The 17,029-nt window shown below is 36.7% G+C and overlaps 1 protein-coding gene across 5 annotated transcripts in view; it reads left to right on the top strand.

The window, feature by feature from the left end:
* CLOCK (clock circadian regulator) overlaps window positions 1-17,029 on the top strand; it is a 68,086-nt gene that overhangs the window by 11,994 nt on the left and 39,063 nt on the right. For all 5 annotated transcript variants that reach the window (XM_055794217.1, XM_055794214.1, XM_055794213.1 and 2 more), the window contains exons 3-4: window positions 2,470-2,557; window positions 7,958-8,016. The gene's annotated coding sequence lies outside the window, so the exon portion shown is untranslated. The remainder of the gene's footprint in view (window positions 1-2,469; window positions 2,558-7,957; window positions 8,017-17,029) is intronic.

The raw sequence follows: 17,029 nt of genomic DNA, 5'->3' as shown, positions 1-17,029 counted from the left end.
GTTTATCGTGCATTGGAGATGTTTGGTCATGCATGAAGTTTGGTCGTGAATGGAGTTCCAGGTAGCAGTGCTTGTAGTTAATGGTGCTTGACACTTTCTATTCTAAGACCCTGGTTTTAGTTGTTTGTAGTTAGCAAGACTTATTGAGCAGTAATTCTTTGCATTATGTATCTGCTACAGCTAAAACTATATCAAAAGTCAGCCTGCATCTGAGAATGAGATGAGGGGGAGGAACGTACTGTTCTCTTGATTCAAAATGCAGTGCAAATCTTACCACTGAAAAGATGAAGCACCTGCGTATGTTAGAGCAAGCACTCATTTTAGGAGAAAACCTAAACTGTTACACAGCACTATCAGGCTATTTATTTTTTTTTGTTCCATCCCAAACTCTTGCATTAGGCGGCATGATAGAATTCTGGAAATACGGCTTGTACCAGTTCAATGATTTGTCTAAATCCATTTCATCTATCCAAATCGGATGAGGTAGATATATTCCAAATCCTTTTAGTCATAACCAGACAGAGCTACTGAGCATGTTCTAGCTGGACTGTGAGAAGTAAACAGGCCTAATCTCCTCCATTGCATTTAATGTCAAGTACAAACACTGAGTAAGGAGACTCACTTTGCACTCCTTGTGCTTTTCCTTAACCCTGTCCCCAACCTGCTGTTGATTCTGTCCTTCAAATGCTGCTTCAGTAATATATTTCCGTAACTGTTGTGCATTTTTGATTCAACTTTTCTGTATTATTTGATTTTTCTTCTTTTTTGCTGCTCTTGTGCTCAGAACAGATCATAGTAAAATATTGTTTTGAACAGTGCATACTGTGTGGTTAAAAGTGACAAAAGACTTCTTTCTGAGCAGCCTGAAAACTTACATATGCTGTATATCTTTGGTGTTGCTTTTCAAGTAACCATTTTAGACCACGAGGACCTGCTTTGTTTTATAAAGAATTTGTGTTTTCCAGGTTGTACTTCTGTGTTCTTTACTGCTTGTGTCTCTGTGGGCTGTTTTCCTTCATCTTTACGTTTTCATTAGTCCTTTTGGGTTTATTCCTCAGTGCTTTTTTTTTTTAACTTTTGCTGAAAATCCTCAGTTTAAAACTGTTCTTAAGTTGCAGAAATTTTGTATTTACTTATATAAAAACATTTTCCCACACATATTTTTTCTTAATGTTTTTCGTAGAAGCATGAAAAGCAAATAACTAGAGAGAAAATACTTTTGACACTGATTTGCAGAAATAGAAGAGAGATTTGAAAGTTGTACCCTTTATCACTGACTTGTGTGCATGTGTGAGTGCTTGCAGCAGTGCCTTTGTGCTTCTCTGGAAGCGTGCCCATGTCACTAGTTGTGCAAAAACACATTTACTCAGGAGAACAGTGAAGTCAAACTATTCTCTAACTCAGATTTGTTTTTATACACCTGCTGTAGAAGTGCAATGAGTAAGGAATAGCAGCAGCACAATCAGAACCCATCCACAAGGAATGGGAAACATAGTATTGTAGAGCAGTTGGTTATTTTGCTCATAATCATTGGGGCTGCTCTGCCCGTAAGAGTGAAGAAAAACTGAAGCTCATTAAATTAAAATTTGTTAAATAGGGTATGGAGAGCTAATGATCTGAAAATCGTCTCTTGGATCCTAACTGAGATTTAAGGGAAAAAGAGAGATTGTTTCTGAGCAAGCCTAAGAGATTACCCTAGGTTTTTACATTTGGATCAGAGGAGTTGGTTTAAATTAATGACATGCAGTGGTAGAGTTCACCGAAACACAGGTATGCCCTGGGCCAGGCAGAGAGGAGAGAGAGAGATGCTGCGTGGGAGAAATCAGTGCCCTGTTTGTCTAAAGATTCAAATTATGAAAGAAATGAAGACAGACTTACAAGACAGGCTGGAGACTTCTATTTCCACTTTTGCTGAAACTAGAATTTATATTGTGGAGGATGATCTTAATATTTCCGCCCCTCTCATTTGCTTATTATAGGACTGCACTGAACTTCCTTTTCAAATATTTTGGGGTTTTTGTGTTGAAGTGACCCAAGAGCATCTGGTGTTCATGAGTTACAGGAAGATGGAATCTGTGTTTAGTATAGGAGTAAATTGAATGATTTATTGTTTCTTAGATTTTCATGGATTAAAAATGTAGTATTGAATTCATATTAAAATTATGTAATTGCATCGTAGGATTTTAAAAAAAATCAGTGGAATAAGTTGTGGTGAAATTGTTGCTAACTTTTTTTTTGTTATTAAAACCAGAATTACTTACAAACACTGGATTTTGCTTTTGAGCCCAGGTCCACGCAGAAGGAGGCTTCTGAAATTAAAAGGATTGTCGTTATAGTTAAATTTTTCAATTTATGTATATGTGAAATTTTGTATAGCGTTATTTTGTGGCTTGTTTTTGTGTTTTTCTTAAAGAACAATTTTTCTTTGGGAATCGTTTTAAAGAAATCTGATTTTCATCTAAATTTTAGGAAATGCAGAGTGAAGCCCCTTCTTTCATTTGCAAAAACCTCCTGGAAAATTACTTGGATATTGTATATTGAATGTCAGTGAAACTAGGTGAGTCTCTGAATATTTTAATTATTCTAAGCAACTAATGAGTTAATCATGTGTGACAAAATCCTGTTTATGACTTAAGAGAAACTGGCATTTAACCTAAAATCCAGAAGATTATATTATTATATAAACAAATGACATAGCTCAGAAAGGCGGGGGGGGGGGGGAAAGGCAAAGATTAAGCAATATGTTCCTGGCTTTAATCCTAAGGTAAAAAGCTGTGTATGTGCCAAATATATTTTTGTCTAGTGTTTTTGTAATGAAATTCTTCCATAACATAAGTTGCTTGATTGGTTTCCCTTAGCATTTCGGTGTTCTGTGTTTCTGTGGGTGTACTCTGAGATGACGTTTAGAACTGGGCTAATTTCAGTCTTACAGTAGACTAATATTCCTGTGTCATTAATCTGATTTTTCTCAGTTCACATAGTTGCTTAGCACTGGATTTAGAGATCAATTTGAATGATTGAAGCAAACACATGTTCATCTTTAACTCTTCTAAATTTTGAGTTAGGGCAGGTTAAATCATGGAGGTGGTGCTTCCATACATGCCTGTCTCAGTCTGCACCATCTGAATTTCTAAAGAAAAAACAACACTGACAGCTCTGTCTTAAAGTTCAGAGATGCTGGAATATTCAGTTTTCTCTTGCTGTATTTAATATCACAGGTAATAGGAGGGAATTAAATAAATAGGGAGAAAAAATCTGAAATAAATAAGGAGGAAATAAGAAAAGGGGTGAAATATTTAAAGGCGGGGAGGACGTGAAAGATGGAGTGAAGAAACAAAAGAAGGGGAGAAGAGAAATGAAGCTAAAGTGGTAGGGATATCCATTTTTATGTATTCTGCTGAATTCTGGCATAGGGTAAATAAATGCTTTTTGTGGTAGCTGGTAGATTGCCATGTACCATGATGTTTCTCTCTCTCTTTTTTTTTTTTTTTTTTTTTTTTTTTTTTTTTTTATTGTGGTGAGGCATTATAAAGAAAAGCTTACATGAATTTTCTAGAGTCTTTCAGTACCCTTAAGTATTCTGTTTTGGGACATGACACCTATTTTGGTTAGTCTGGTTTGGAAAGATAGGATGTAATTCCAGTGTATGCATTTTGATTTGTGTCATTAATACCGTTTTGGATAAAATCTCTCGATTATCTCCCCTTACCACATACTTGATCAGGGTGTTCAAACTACATTTGTTTCCCAGAAAACTGGGAAATTCTATTCTAAAAAAGTTCTGCTGCAGGTGCAAAGTGCTCTTCTGTCCCTACTGGCAACATGCAGGTCTGAATCAGTTATTAAATCCCTGGCAAACTTTGAATGGCCTGTGAGGTGGTGACGTTTGCTTCTGGAGAACAGGTGAAATCTGATCCAAGATAAACCCTCTTGAACAGCTAGCATGGGAGTGTCAGCACCAGCTGCTTTGATGTACTGATCCATTTCTGCTATTGCAGATGACTTGCTAATAGAGACATAGCCAAAATTTTTCACTTTGGTTTTAGGTTAGTAGATGAGGGCAATGAACATCTGTGATATGTATCTGTTTTACAAATCCAGCTGTGCTAATATCTACAGCTTTCAAAGTGGCAGAATGTTCTTTGCAACTATTATTAATACAAACTGTCAAGGAAACAAATAAATACAAGTGACAGTGAATCAAATTATTAAATCATAACTGCCTTTTGAAATTCTGATCGCTTAGTCTGTTTTACTTCTGTGCTTATATTCCTAAATCATTGCAAACAGGAGTCTTCTGATTTCTTTCAATTCATAATTTTTATATAGAATTCTAAAATTTGTATACTTCCCATCCCAAATATTTTGCTTGAGCTGCTCATCTGCATTGAAAAATCCCCAAGTCCAGTGTTTTATTGCACTTGGTGTTTTGGGTTTTTTTGCACATTATTAAGTAGGAGCAAGACAAAAAATGGAAAAGCGATGATCTTCACCGATGTTTCCAGTTATTGCCATCTTTCTCTGCACTGAGCTGTCTTGAGTCAAGATAGACCTGGCCCAGACTGAGTTCCTCAATTTGACTTTGTAGATGGTAGTTGTTAAGGTTTTGAAAGTTTTAAGTAATATTTGGTTGCCAATGTTAAATCACTGTATCTTGAAGTAACAGTTGCAAGAGTTCTCCCTATCTGTCCCATATAATTTGAAGTTCAGAGATTTCCAGTAATTTTGCATGCTTACTGCTAGTGTAACATCCCACATGCCAAAGCCAATGATTAGGACTAAACTTGGTTATCTTTCCTGTTTATTAGGTCTCTGCAGAATCTAGGCCTTAGCTTTCAGCATTTTTTCCAGAAAATTTCCAAGATTCAAGTAAGATTCCTATTGATAGGGACATTAAAACAACCACCCTTCAATATAATCCTTCAAAAAAAAAAAATCTAAGTTTGTAGCAGCACATGTATCAGCAGCATTTTGGAGAACTTGAATAAAAAAGAAAGCCAGTTATTTTTTTCAAACAGTTATTTGCAACATTATTTAAATTGTTTTTATACAGTCTATCCCCTCATGTTTTAACTAGCATAAACATATAAAAGTTAGCATATTTTATTTTCCTAGGCTTAAGCATCTTTCCATTCAATTTGTATAATCCTTTCTAAAAGAGTGATTATTACAGCCACGTGTGTATGTGGCATTTTAGCTAAGGGGAGTGATTGAGTCACCACCCCTGGAGGAATTTAAAAGACATGTAGATGTGGTGCTTGGAGACATGGTTTAGTGGTGGACTTGGCAGTGCTGGGTTGACAGTTGGATTTGCTCTTAAAGGTCTTTTCCAACCTGAATGATTTGATTCTATTCTAAAAAAACATTGCATTAAGTAAAAATCAAAATTTAGTATTTAGATGCTTCATATAGCAACTTTGGGAGGAGGCCTCATTGAGGAAGGTGCAAGCCTCAATTTAAAATGAAGAAAAATGTTGAGTCAAAACATGGAAATTGTAAGTAAAAATTAAGTTGTACAAAAGAAATTGTAACTCTTCTTTATGAAGAGTCCTCATAATTTTAAGTAATCTTGTCTTATGAATATTGCACTTTTATGTTGAAGTGTGTGCTTCATTCTCTGTTTGCATATTTGTTAATGTGTTAGGCATCAACTAAACTGTTTCAAGCCTTAATGTATGCTTAAATACAATACAGCTTTTTTCATTAGCCTGTTAGCATGTGACCTCAACATACAATTTATATTTGTTTTAAGACTTCCTGTGAATATTGATAGCTTTTGGAATCCCATTCCTCAATACTGGTGTTAAATAGCAAGACCCTAGGTCATTGAAACTATGTTCACAATGTTCTGAGCAGAAGAGAATTGCTGTTGAAAGTAAAACTTGATTATAGTTTTACTTTTTCATAACTGATATATTAACTGAAAGTTGCAATAGCTCTAATGACTTCATAAATACCTTCTTAATGTTACTTTTCAGGACTTTTGCTGAATGATCTAAGTCAGATTCTGTTAACAAAGTGGGAAAAGAGCCTATAAGGCATGGATTACCATGTTTGCTTTCATTTAAAATATTGTAAAATACATCTCGTGCAACTTTATTTTTAAATAGGTCCTACTTGCTCGTTGAGATGGAAGCCTTTTAAGCAGTGCTAATTTTAGCATCTTCAGTAACAATCTGGAAGGAAAGGTTCTAAATGTTTGCAAATAAAATATGGTGATACTAATTTGGGACGTGTTGAGAACTTAAGAATGCAGTGGAGGCTTTGAGGGGCAAAGAGTATGCATACAGAGACATGTGTTTTGGTAGATAATGTGGCCTGATAATTCTGTGGAAGTAAAGCTTGAGAAATGGTAGAAGAGAAAAAGAAAAAAGCTGAGAAAAGTTTAAAGTTACGTAAACGTAGTGACTATGGTCCCAAGTAGTTGATATCATTTTTGTAATATGATTTTGTGTTGAGTGTTGTAGATGGTAAAAAGGACTAATAGTTCTTATATAAATAAATTTGATGACTCATTTGAAACTTTATTTAAAGTTTATATGGAAGTATCAGGCCAGAATCTGAATTTCCAAAAATACAAAAAGGAGCTGAATTTGTGATCCTTTTTCCCCCCATAACCTAATCTTGAAGATTCTTCTCTCAAATACGGTAGCAGCAAAGCTTAAAAAAGATTGGCTTAGAAATTCTTCAGTTACATTCAGTGTTTTATGTCTTTTAATCAATGTCATGATCTTAAAATATTTTTGAAAGAGCTGGGGGAATGGGAAATAATTGGCAGAATTTTTGCCATGAGTGTTGAATTAGTCTGCAAGGTTCTGAAAGTCTTTATTACAGAAATTCCCAGTGCTTGAAGAGTAATATTGTGTCATAATTGATCAACTTAATTTACATTTAAATTGACTGGACCCAACATTTTGAAGGTCGTACTGATCTATGGGAACAAGGTATTTGTTGGTCGTCTTTAGCTGCTTCTCTGGTGACCCTCAGGTGGTGAATTCAGTAGGTTTTCTGGAGTTGCTTAGTCAGCACAAGCCCTGAAAGTTTCTTCTCATGTCAGTAGCAAGCCGCAAAGGAGGAAAGCATGCTGCTGCTCCTCAGGAGAATGAAGAAAGAATGCTTGCAAATTTGATATCTACATAAAATGACAATGTTTTGGAAACACAGAATGCTAAAAGACAGTTGGTTAAATATTACAGTGCTACTTCAAACTATGGCTTTCCTTTCAACAGTGTTTACTGAACATTCAGAAATTCCGTTGTGTTCAGTGCTCTCATATTTGAATGCTTAAGTAAAGGTGGTGTTCTTTGTTTATTTCCATTTATATAAGAATATATATGCAGAATAATTACAGTAAAATTACATTAAATTTAGAGTTGACTTTATGTGCTTTTTTCTCTTGATGCATTGCTGTTTCTGCAGAGTTCATGCAATGCTGTCCCTCTTGCTAAAATAATGCACCATCTTTCCAGCCTCAGCAAGTCCAATTATTGACTAAATATTGGATGATGTTCCATTTCCTTTTGATTCTTGCTTATAGCAGGGTGGCAAAATGATATCTAACGTCTATCCCCAAAGTGGTTGCAACAAGCTTTGCAAAGAGTTTCCAGGAACAAGAAAACTAAAGGTGTTCTGCCTTAGTTTTGTCCATTCTTTAGCTGAGACAACAGTTAAGACATTTCCTCTCTGTACCAATTACAAAATTTTATTTTGTTTTGTTTTTTCCCTTTCCTGTTAAGGCACTTCCTGCCTATGTAATATGAAGGACTTGTCCTATATCTCAGGTTTTGCAATCACTGTAATTCCAGTTGAGGCTGGATTGTTACATTGAAAGTTAATTGCAAGAGTAACTGTAGTGTTTGGTTTAATGAAATTAAGTAGTGCAATGCAGGGGTTTGTAATTCCATAACAGTAGTGTTGAGTTTTCATATAATGTGTAAACTTGCTTTTTCTGTAACAGGTAGTTGTATTGGGGGGAAAAGCTGAAGGAGCTACTGGCAGACACCAGAAATTAGAAAAGTAAGTCTTTACTTTTGTTAAATCTTGTTAATCTTATGAACATAACAGTAAGCATGCTAATACAGAAGTGTATTTTGCCACATCTTTTTTTAATACACTGAAGTTAGCATCCCCTAGCATTTCCCTTTTTTTTTTTTTTTTTTTGTTCTGTTTTTCTACTACCTCGTTCTTTCTTCTGTTATCATTTTCTGGTCCTCAGGATGATGTACAGGACTTCTACATGAAAGGGGTTGGGGGAGGCAGGAAGAGGAGCTGCTTGTTTGTTAATATGTGACTTGGACTGTGCTTCAGTGTTGGAGCTTAAAATGTTCCTACTCTCTCATTTTATGGAAATGTGAATTCTCACTTCTTTCCTTTTGAAGACGCTTTCCAGTGAAATGCACTGCGTATTCCATTCTTCAGGCAGTCAAACAGTCCACTCTTGACAAAAGATTTACAGAGTAATTTAGCTGTGCATGAGTCACCCGTGCTGGGAAATCTAAGCATCAGAAGCACTTCCACAGCTGCACAAATCAAGGATTGTGCAATCAACTTGGAAGAAAAAAATTATGCTTATCGCTAAATATTTTTATAGTGTTTTATTTCCATGTTTGCATTTCTACATTAGATGGATAATTAAGCTTCAGAGTAAATATTAACTTTCTGAAACACCTGTCACTTGTTCTTGGACATTGCTGTTCACAACTGTCCTAATCTTTTTATATAGGTCCATTTGGTACACTTGTACAATTCTAACTAAGAGTTGCAAATGGCTGCTGCTGGTATAAATCATTCTTTCATTAAATTTTCTTAGTTTCATATTGTTAATCTAGGTGAATGCCCTTGTACAAGTATCCATACAGAGTATCATCTTAAAACAGTCACAGTTCATGCTAATTAACATGGTACTTAATAAGTATGTTAACTACTTAGCAACACATCAGGTATATATACTGCTGTGCTTTTACATTTTGCTTGAGTTTCCCATTGACTTTAAAGCTGAGTTCTGGGTTTGTCTTCATATTCCAAACCTGGTCCATGAGTCTGGATCAATGTATATAAACCTCATTCTGTCCAGAAATTTCATTTTTTACAGGTTGCCACATGAGATGCAGCAATGCATGGGAGAGTACAGATATTTCATTTAAATATGAAGCAGACTTCTCGAGTAGTAGCTACAATGCTGCTCTTTGACAACAAATTTGAATCTCATTTTTCTCAGTTTTGTTCTCTGGTTGTAATTTAACACATGGTGTTAGGTCAGCATGAAATGGCATTGTTGCCAAAAGCTGTCTAACCTGGTGATTCACTGCTTCCCCTTCCCTTGTGCCAACACAGCTTTTGAGCAGCCATATGGTGAAACAAATGCAGTTGATTTAGCTGAATGAAACAATATTTGGGTTAGTTTTAGGCTGGACCAATTTTCAGCTGTGTTGACTGTGTGATTACAGATACTGATGGTAGCAGAAGAGAGGGAGTTTAATATGGGTGTGGAAATGAGTGGTCAAAGTAATGATCACAGGCTAACATGAAAACTTTTGTTTGACCAAGGAGTTTGGTAAAAGTGCTTACAAATGTAAGTAACTGTTAGGCTATGAAGTAGTAGAATCTGTATCCTAGCGTCTGTAGCCATATATGTATGTAGACCTGCATCATCTCTTATATATTGATCTTGCTATCCTACATGTCTAATTCTTTTACCTGTGGACTGATTCAGAGGAAGTACTTGGTCTGTTTCTCCTGCATTCTAGGTGAGTACCCTGTCCATGAGTTAGGAATAAGTTTTTGTCTCCTGTTTAAAAAAAAACAACCAACAAAAAAACAAAACTTGAGTTCATTTCATTAGGATGGCTGGCATGGCATTCTGCTTTCCCTCTGCCTCCTCCACCCCTTTTTAATGTGTGCATAACTGAGAAGCGATAAGATGTTTCTGAATGTGCTAGGTAATGGTATCTTAAAGGAATTAAGCTGTTGATATGAAATACGTGGTTGCCCCTTAAAAGGTAAAGTGAATTATAAATCAAACAAAACTGATTTAAGGCCTATAGCTATATGATTAAGTTTCTCCTAAATAGACTGTAAAGGCACTGGGTGCAGAAATAACTTGCATAACTTAACTTCTTACAGGCTGTATTGGACATTTGTTGCCGACTTGGATTTCTGACGATTTTAGAATGCAATAGTGAGAACAAAACAAGAAATTGTGACTGAAGGTTTTTCTAGATTAGTCAGTACTGTATGTAAAAGGTATTAGTGTTCATTTGGATATAAAAACCAATAAATCTTCATTGAGCAGATTTTTCTGGTCTAGGATAGAGTTTTGGAAAGAGTCATTTGTATGAATTTAAAAAACAGCTTTGTAGGTACCTTTTCTACCTTGCAACACACATGCGTACTAACTGGTTAAGGTGCTCACCTAGTATGTAGCTTCATGTTTTTCTGCAAGATTAATTGTAGTGGAGAACTGAGTGTTGTTGTAGTAATAATAATTGTAAAGCCTCCTTTTCTAAATTTAAAAATGAGTTTATATCAACACTCAGCAGAAATTTTTTTATGGAATGGAAGAAGAATTTACCTTGCTTTGAATGTGTAATAATTGCATCTGTTGAATTTGATAATGAATTTTCTCCAGGACAGTTTTCAAAAGTTAGTTTACTTTCTGTATCTAGACATTCTTCCCTCTTATTATTGGGGTGGATGAAAGGCAATGTTTAACACTCTTATGTGTCTCATAATTTTCATGAATAGTTTACAGTGTAGGAATAAAGTGTTTAATAAATTTTTCCTCTTTGGTTAGCTTTATTAGTATTCTTGGCATTATTTATGCTCTGAGGAAAGTGTGACAATCAATTTTAGACAAATTGTTTAAACTAGCATCCGTATCTGATCTAAAACATTTAAAATTTCTAATGCTCTGTTTCATTAATATGCATATTTGTAATTGGATAAATAATTTCAAAGTGTTGTTAACTCCAGGATAGATATCTTGGTACACTGTTTTAAATTTTTTTCCTTTAATTTCTGTTAATATTGAGAAATTATCGATTTTTTTTTTTTTTTTTTTTTTTGGTCTGGTAACTGTTCTGTTGAAAGTCATTATTTTGTGTGTAGTAGATAATTTTCAGGGATAATTGGTAATATTTAGTGGGAATTTAAACTTTTGAGCATATGTGTGGCATTTTTTCTCCTTTTGAACTTCTGAAAAAACTTTTGTTCTTGGCTCTGTTTAAGAGGCTGGAAGAAGGATGCTGGGATTTTACTTGTTCATTGTAAAATATACCAAGTTTAGATGCCTCCATTGAGAGACTAGCAGACTCTCCAGATTCTACTCAACGTGTAACGCTTTTTCCATAGCACAGTGAGCATTAATTGAGGATCTGTTCTTGAGCTGGCTGGCTGCAGGTCCCATTAAAGGAAGTGGAGATTTAGAGACGTGAACGTTTTCACTTTTGAATTGTAACACCGACAGGCTAGCTTATCTTGATTAAAAGTCATGCTGTGAAGTACTGCTTTTTTTGTTAAGTCCCTCAGCCGTGCCAATTTTCAAAGGTACATGAAGTCACACTTTTTTACTAAGAGCATGATAATAAAGACTATTTAAAACTGTGATATGTGGATTCTTTTGGACACATCATTTCACAAATCTGCTTCGGTGTGTTGCCAGAGCTGAAGGGGTGCACACCTCCAGTGGGAGCCAAGGGAAGGGTGGCAAGAAGGAGGCTGGAGCTTTATAACAACTGGTGCAAGTGGAATCAGTAACATGTAGCCACAGTCTTTCTCTTGTACAGGCTAGTGGCACACAGCATTTACCAGCATTATCTCTGCCACACTTTACAGCTTTGTTATTGAAGGAGAGGTATCTCCAGTAAGGAGCTGTGAATACGAAGGACTGAGAAAATACTTCAAAGGAGAATATGGAAGAATAGCAGTTGTTTCTGATGGCCATGTCATTAAACACTGTCTTTTGAATTTATCTTATAAACTTAGCTAGGTCTGTACTATTTTTTTGTTTTCCTTTATGATTTTCTGAGAAAGGGAGTGTCCTCACTAACAAACTCTGAAAATCAGTATTCTAATCACTTTGTTAACAATTTGAAGGGGACACATACTCAACACCTCAGGTATCTCCAAGTGTAGTTAATTCGGATCTTGGAAGGCAAAGTTAATACAGGCAACCTGGAAAGTGATGGAGGGGAGAAAAGCCTGGTAAGTGCTTCAGCACCCCAAAGCCAAGGACCAGTTATTAGAAGCCTGGCAATTTGCTGAGTACTTTCCTGGGATGGGCAGCCAGGCTCAGGGAAGAGCCCAGATGGCCAGCAAGTTCCTGATGAGGAGGCAGGTCTGAGGAAAAGTCAGAAAGAAATGGGTGAGTCACAGGCCAGATCAGTGGGTTATATGGCTGGGCAGCAGTGTAGCCCAGGCGAAGAGTCTGAGGCTTCTTACGGCTTTCTTGCACATACCTTTACTGTAGTCTGAACCAAGATGGGAGTGCTGCACTGTGTCGGGGAGGGAGCTGTGGGCCCATCTCTGTGGTGAGGAAGAGGAAGGAGATGCAGACTCCAGGTGAGAGTGGCAGCAGAACAGCCAGTCAAACAGAGATCAAACCAAATGACCTGGAGGGGAGGAATGGTGGGCTGGGGTATTTTCTGCAACCAGAAATTGCAAATTGTGTCCAGTCCCAAGTTACACAGCAAAGTTCTCTCTTGATGGCAGCACATGAAGAACATAGGAGAGGATTGCTTTTTCCTCTAATCCTCATCATCCATGTTTCTATGAAGATATTATTTACAGTGACTCTTAGCCAGACTTGTCAGAGCAACTTTCTTAGGTCCCTTTCTTTTGCAGGAGTAGACAAGGACACATCTGTGTTAAAAACCGTTTTTAAGAACTTAACCTCTTTTTACCTCTGTGGTGTTTATGTTGTCTCCCACTCATGGTGATCTGTAGGCTCTTCCAACTGCTGCTGTTTGTTTGGACTATGTACAAACAGGTCTGTGGGCAGGTAGTATGCACTCTTTCAAGTGCCATTATAACTTGACTAAAGGTGTGATATCTCTAACCACTACCACAACAGGCCTCCTGTCAGGCAGGTCATCTCTCCAGGAGGTTGCTTGGGCTTAATCTCTTTCTCAAAAATCCCTCAGGAACAGACTTGACTGGGTGAGTTATTCTGATAATGGCAATCCACACCACCAGTCATCTGTCCTACTGCCCTTTCTTCATTATGTTGCACAGATGTGTCCTTTTCTACCCCCTGCAAAGGTAGTGGCCCTAAGCAAGCTGCTCTACCAGACCAGGATATTCTGGGATCAAGTTGTGTGGATGTCTGTGCTAGAAGCAGCCCTCTCATACTCTGTTTTCCTGTGAAGCAGGTGAAGATGTACACCTGCTGTTACAGCGTGTTTATCTACAGCAAATGACATTTCTGGATTATGTCAGATCTTCTGCACAAGTACAGGCCAAGACTACAGTTGATTTGTTGACATGATGGAGAGGAGTTTACAATATGTAGCTATTTCCAGCTATTAGAATAACCTTTTCAGCTGCAAAGTTTGGACAGCATTTCTTGAAGTTCCTGTCAGCCCTGCCTTCTGATATTTTTGTTTGGTTGCCTTTTTTTTTTTGTGGTTGTGTGGTTTTTTTTGTTTTGTTCAATTTTGAGGTAGAAGATAAAAGGGATGTATGTCAGTTTTAAAAACATATTTTAACAGATAGCCTTCGTTTAGCAAGAAGGGATCAATCCGTTGTTATCCTAATTTGCTTTCTGTTGGTGTTTATAGCACTGCAAGCAGAGGAGCAAGTATTTTGAAACCTGCTAGCTTGTTCTATTAGGCCAAACTATATCTGATTAGAGAGCAGGTTATGGTTTACCTGCCTAAAAATCTATTGCTCTCTAAAAAGTCGGGTTACTATAGAGGAACAAAACCGAAGCAAATTCTTTCCCTTTTCCTTCCCTCTATTCCACCTCCAAAAAACAAAAGCTGAACAGAAAAGTGGTTGGGCTGGAGGTAAACCTATGAAGCAAAGAGCAAAATGGAGAACATTAGCGATAGTGGTGTGCTATTCTGGGCATGAGATAATGGATCTCTGCTTGCCCATGGTGTAATGCCTTAGTAGACTGAAACACCAGAAGTTCATAATCCAAGTTACCAGAAGCAAACGCTTCTTTCCTCCTGGAAAAAAGTATCAAGAAGGTCTATAATTATCCCCAGAATCCATATAATCAATAGGGCTTTTGGTGCTGTGCTTACTTTGAGGGCTAGGTTCTGGCTCAGCTGTTTGCTCGCAGTGTGGTTTTTCTGCTCCTTGGCTGGCTTACCCTGGTACATAACTGGCATTAGAGCTCTGCTGGGGCATCAGGTGCTGTGGAGGTGCGGGCTGGTGTGCTGTGATTTTGATTCTTTAGACACGATCTTCTTTAAAGCTTATCCTCTGTGATTATAATAACTAGTTTGTTCCCCTGGCAAAATAGGATTATGGCACAGAGATCAGGTTGTATTAAAGAAGTTAATCTATTTCTGTTTGAAGAAACCATAGCGTTGGAAAACTGCATTGTTTCCTGTATTTTTCCTGTGATCTTTCCTGGGTGAAATTACTTGTCTTAATAATACCTATCACCTTGCATTAATTCTGTCTGAGGGCTGCAGTCTGTAAAGTCATGAAAATATTACTTATAAAATCAAGACATTTTTTAAAAAAACTTTTTTAAAATATAAGAGCAGTATTGATTCTTCCTCAAAAATATTTGACAATGTTACCATTAAGGTGAAGTACTGGAGGTGTAGGGGTTTCAGTCACTGATGATGTACAAAATTAAGTACAGGCAGAGCATTGACTATTGTCCCATCCATTTTTAGTCCAGTCATGACAGAAATCTGTCATGAGCAAGACTGTAGTGTAATATCACAGTTTGCTCTTTGAATTTGTTTCTAAGATTTAATATCACCAGTGTGCATACCGGTATTGATGATAAAATTGGACTGAAGTTACTGAAATTCTTTCATTCGAAAACATTGAATATTTATCAGATGGTGTGAACTTTTCACTGTTACCTTCGATTGGATTGTGGCTTTTTACCTATGACTTAATCAGAACCTCGTTTCTTTGGCCAAGCAATAACTTGGCACCCAGTAACTTACTGCCTCGCCATGACTGGTAAGTCAGCATTGTGTAGAAGTGACAGTGTCGCTAGTTTTTGTGGTTTTGCTACAGATTGAGAAATGTTATGTATTAATAGTTTGTATATCCATGGCAGCAGCTAAGGTTTGAGATTGAGGACCTCAGCTTTCTTAAAGATTGTAAGTTTCTGCCTTCTTGGTTGCAGAAAAGTTTAAAAACATGCACTGAATGTGTACAAAAGACACAGTATCTAGAGACAAGTACACATAATTCATTGCATTTAAAAAACCCTCATGAATTGTGGAGACAGACCCATGACCTTTGAACACTTGTGGCTGACAGTGCTGGTGTGTAGGCGTCTTAACCTTTCTGCTGGCTTTTGCATGCATGCCATTTCTACTGAGTTAGAGATCTATGTGGTTTTGGCTACAAAAGCTTTTCCGCTGTGATTAGCTTTCCTTTTGGTCTGATTTAAGCTTGCTTATGTGTATTTGTGACATAAACATATTCCTTTCCTTGTCATCTTAAAATCCCTTTTTGAAATATCCTTAAAAACTTCTTTTTTTAAAATTCTGTTTTAGACTTTATCGCATAAGGTTATCATATAGATATAAGTCCTGTGGTATTTTTCTGAAGTGTTTCATTGTGATTTTTTTTAAAAATACACCTCTACAAAATACATGCTGCAGAGATGAGGTCTAAAATTTTCCTCATTAGAACTCTGTTCGAAGCTGGGTGAGAGTTGGCAGAGTTGTTCGAGTCCAAGCAGTTTAAAAACACAGGTTTCATGTTGCAGACTCTCTAACCTAGACTTCATGGGACTCTTTGTCACTATTAATGTTAGCACTTGTCAAACGGAACAAAACAGAATAGGAGAGGAGGCTGTAAGCACCTAAAAAAGTAGGTCAATGGGCCAGCAGGTTATTTGGCCAGACAAGAGCAAGTGGCTTCATTGAATCATGCTGTAATTGTTTTTCTCCTGTTGGCAGATTGTTCTGTGCTTTAACTTCCTATGTTAATATTTACATCTGTGTTTTAACCACTTAAGAGCCTCTGTTAGGTACAGGGGAAGGAGAAACTTAACTTTTCTAATCAAATAAGAGGTAATTCTGGTGTTTTCCATTAAGCGCATTAATAAATTTAAGAGTAGCATAGCTTAGTTTTTAGATCCCAGCTTCCTTTTTAGAATTTAATATGCTTTAAAATAAAAATTTTCAGAAATGGTACAAGTACATTATTGTATAGTGAATACATTTTATTTTAAGAACCGTAAGCAAGGCAGATAGAAGCACAATAAAGATGAGAAAACTGATTTCATGTAACTTAAAAATGTGGAAAGTAGCATGGCTCAAGGGAAGAAACTATAAATGAAATGTAATGGTATAAAGAGACTGGAAATTGGTGGTCACATACTCATGCAGAGTTTTTTTATGGAAGAGCTGGATTTGTGAGGTTCATTTGGAATACATTCTTGGAAATGTTAATGAAGTGGGTTTTGAAAGAAGGGGTTAATGGCTGTGTCTGAGAGAGTAGCAGTAATGCAGCTGGGTGACTTTGCTAGTTGCAGCAGCATTCTACACATTCTGGAGTCTTGAGGGTGGCAATTCTGGAGATTTGGAGAGAAGACTTAACTCAGAAAGCCAAGAGAGGCCCAAGTAAGAAAGAGTTTCAGCAGAAAAGGTGTTAAAATAATGGTGTAAAGATATACTTTGAAGGTAGCAAGTGGAAATAAGGACGTAGATGGTGTGGGATGATACTGAATTTGAAATTAAGAATGACATCAAGGTTAAAGGTAAGCATAAAGTGATAGTTTAAAGCAGAAAGTAAATTGTGTCAGAATATCCTGCTTATCAAGGAGAAGAGCTTTAAAACGAGGTGAATTCAGATAGTGAAATACTCAGGATATTTTTAATAA

Source organism: Falco peregrinus, chromosome 2, assembly GCF_023634155.1.
Source record: "Falco peregrinus isolate bFalPer1 chromosome 2, bFalPer1.pri, whole genome shotgun sequence".
NCBI lineage: Eukaryota > Metazoa > Chordata > Aves > Falconiformes > Falconidae > Falco > Falco peregrinus.
This window is presented reverse-complemented; position numbering and strand designations above follow the sequence as displayed.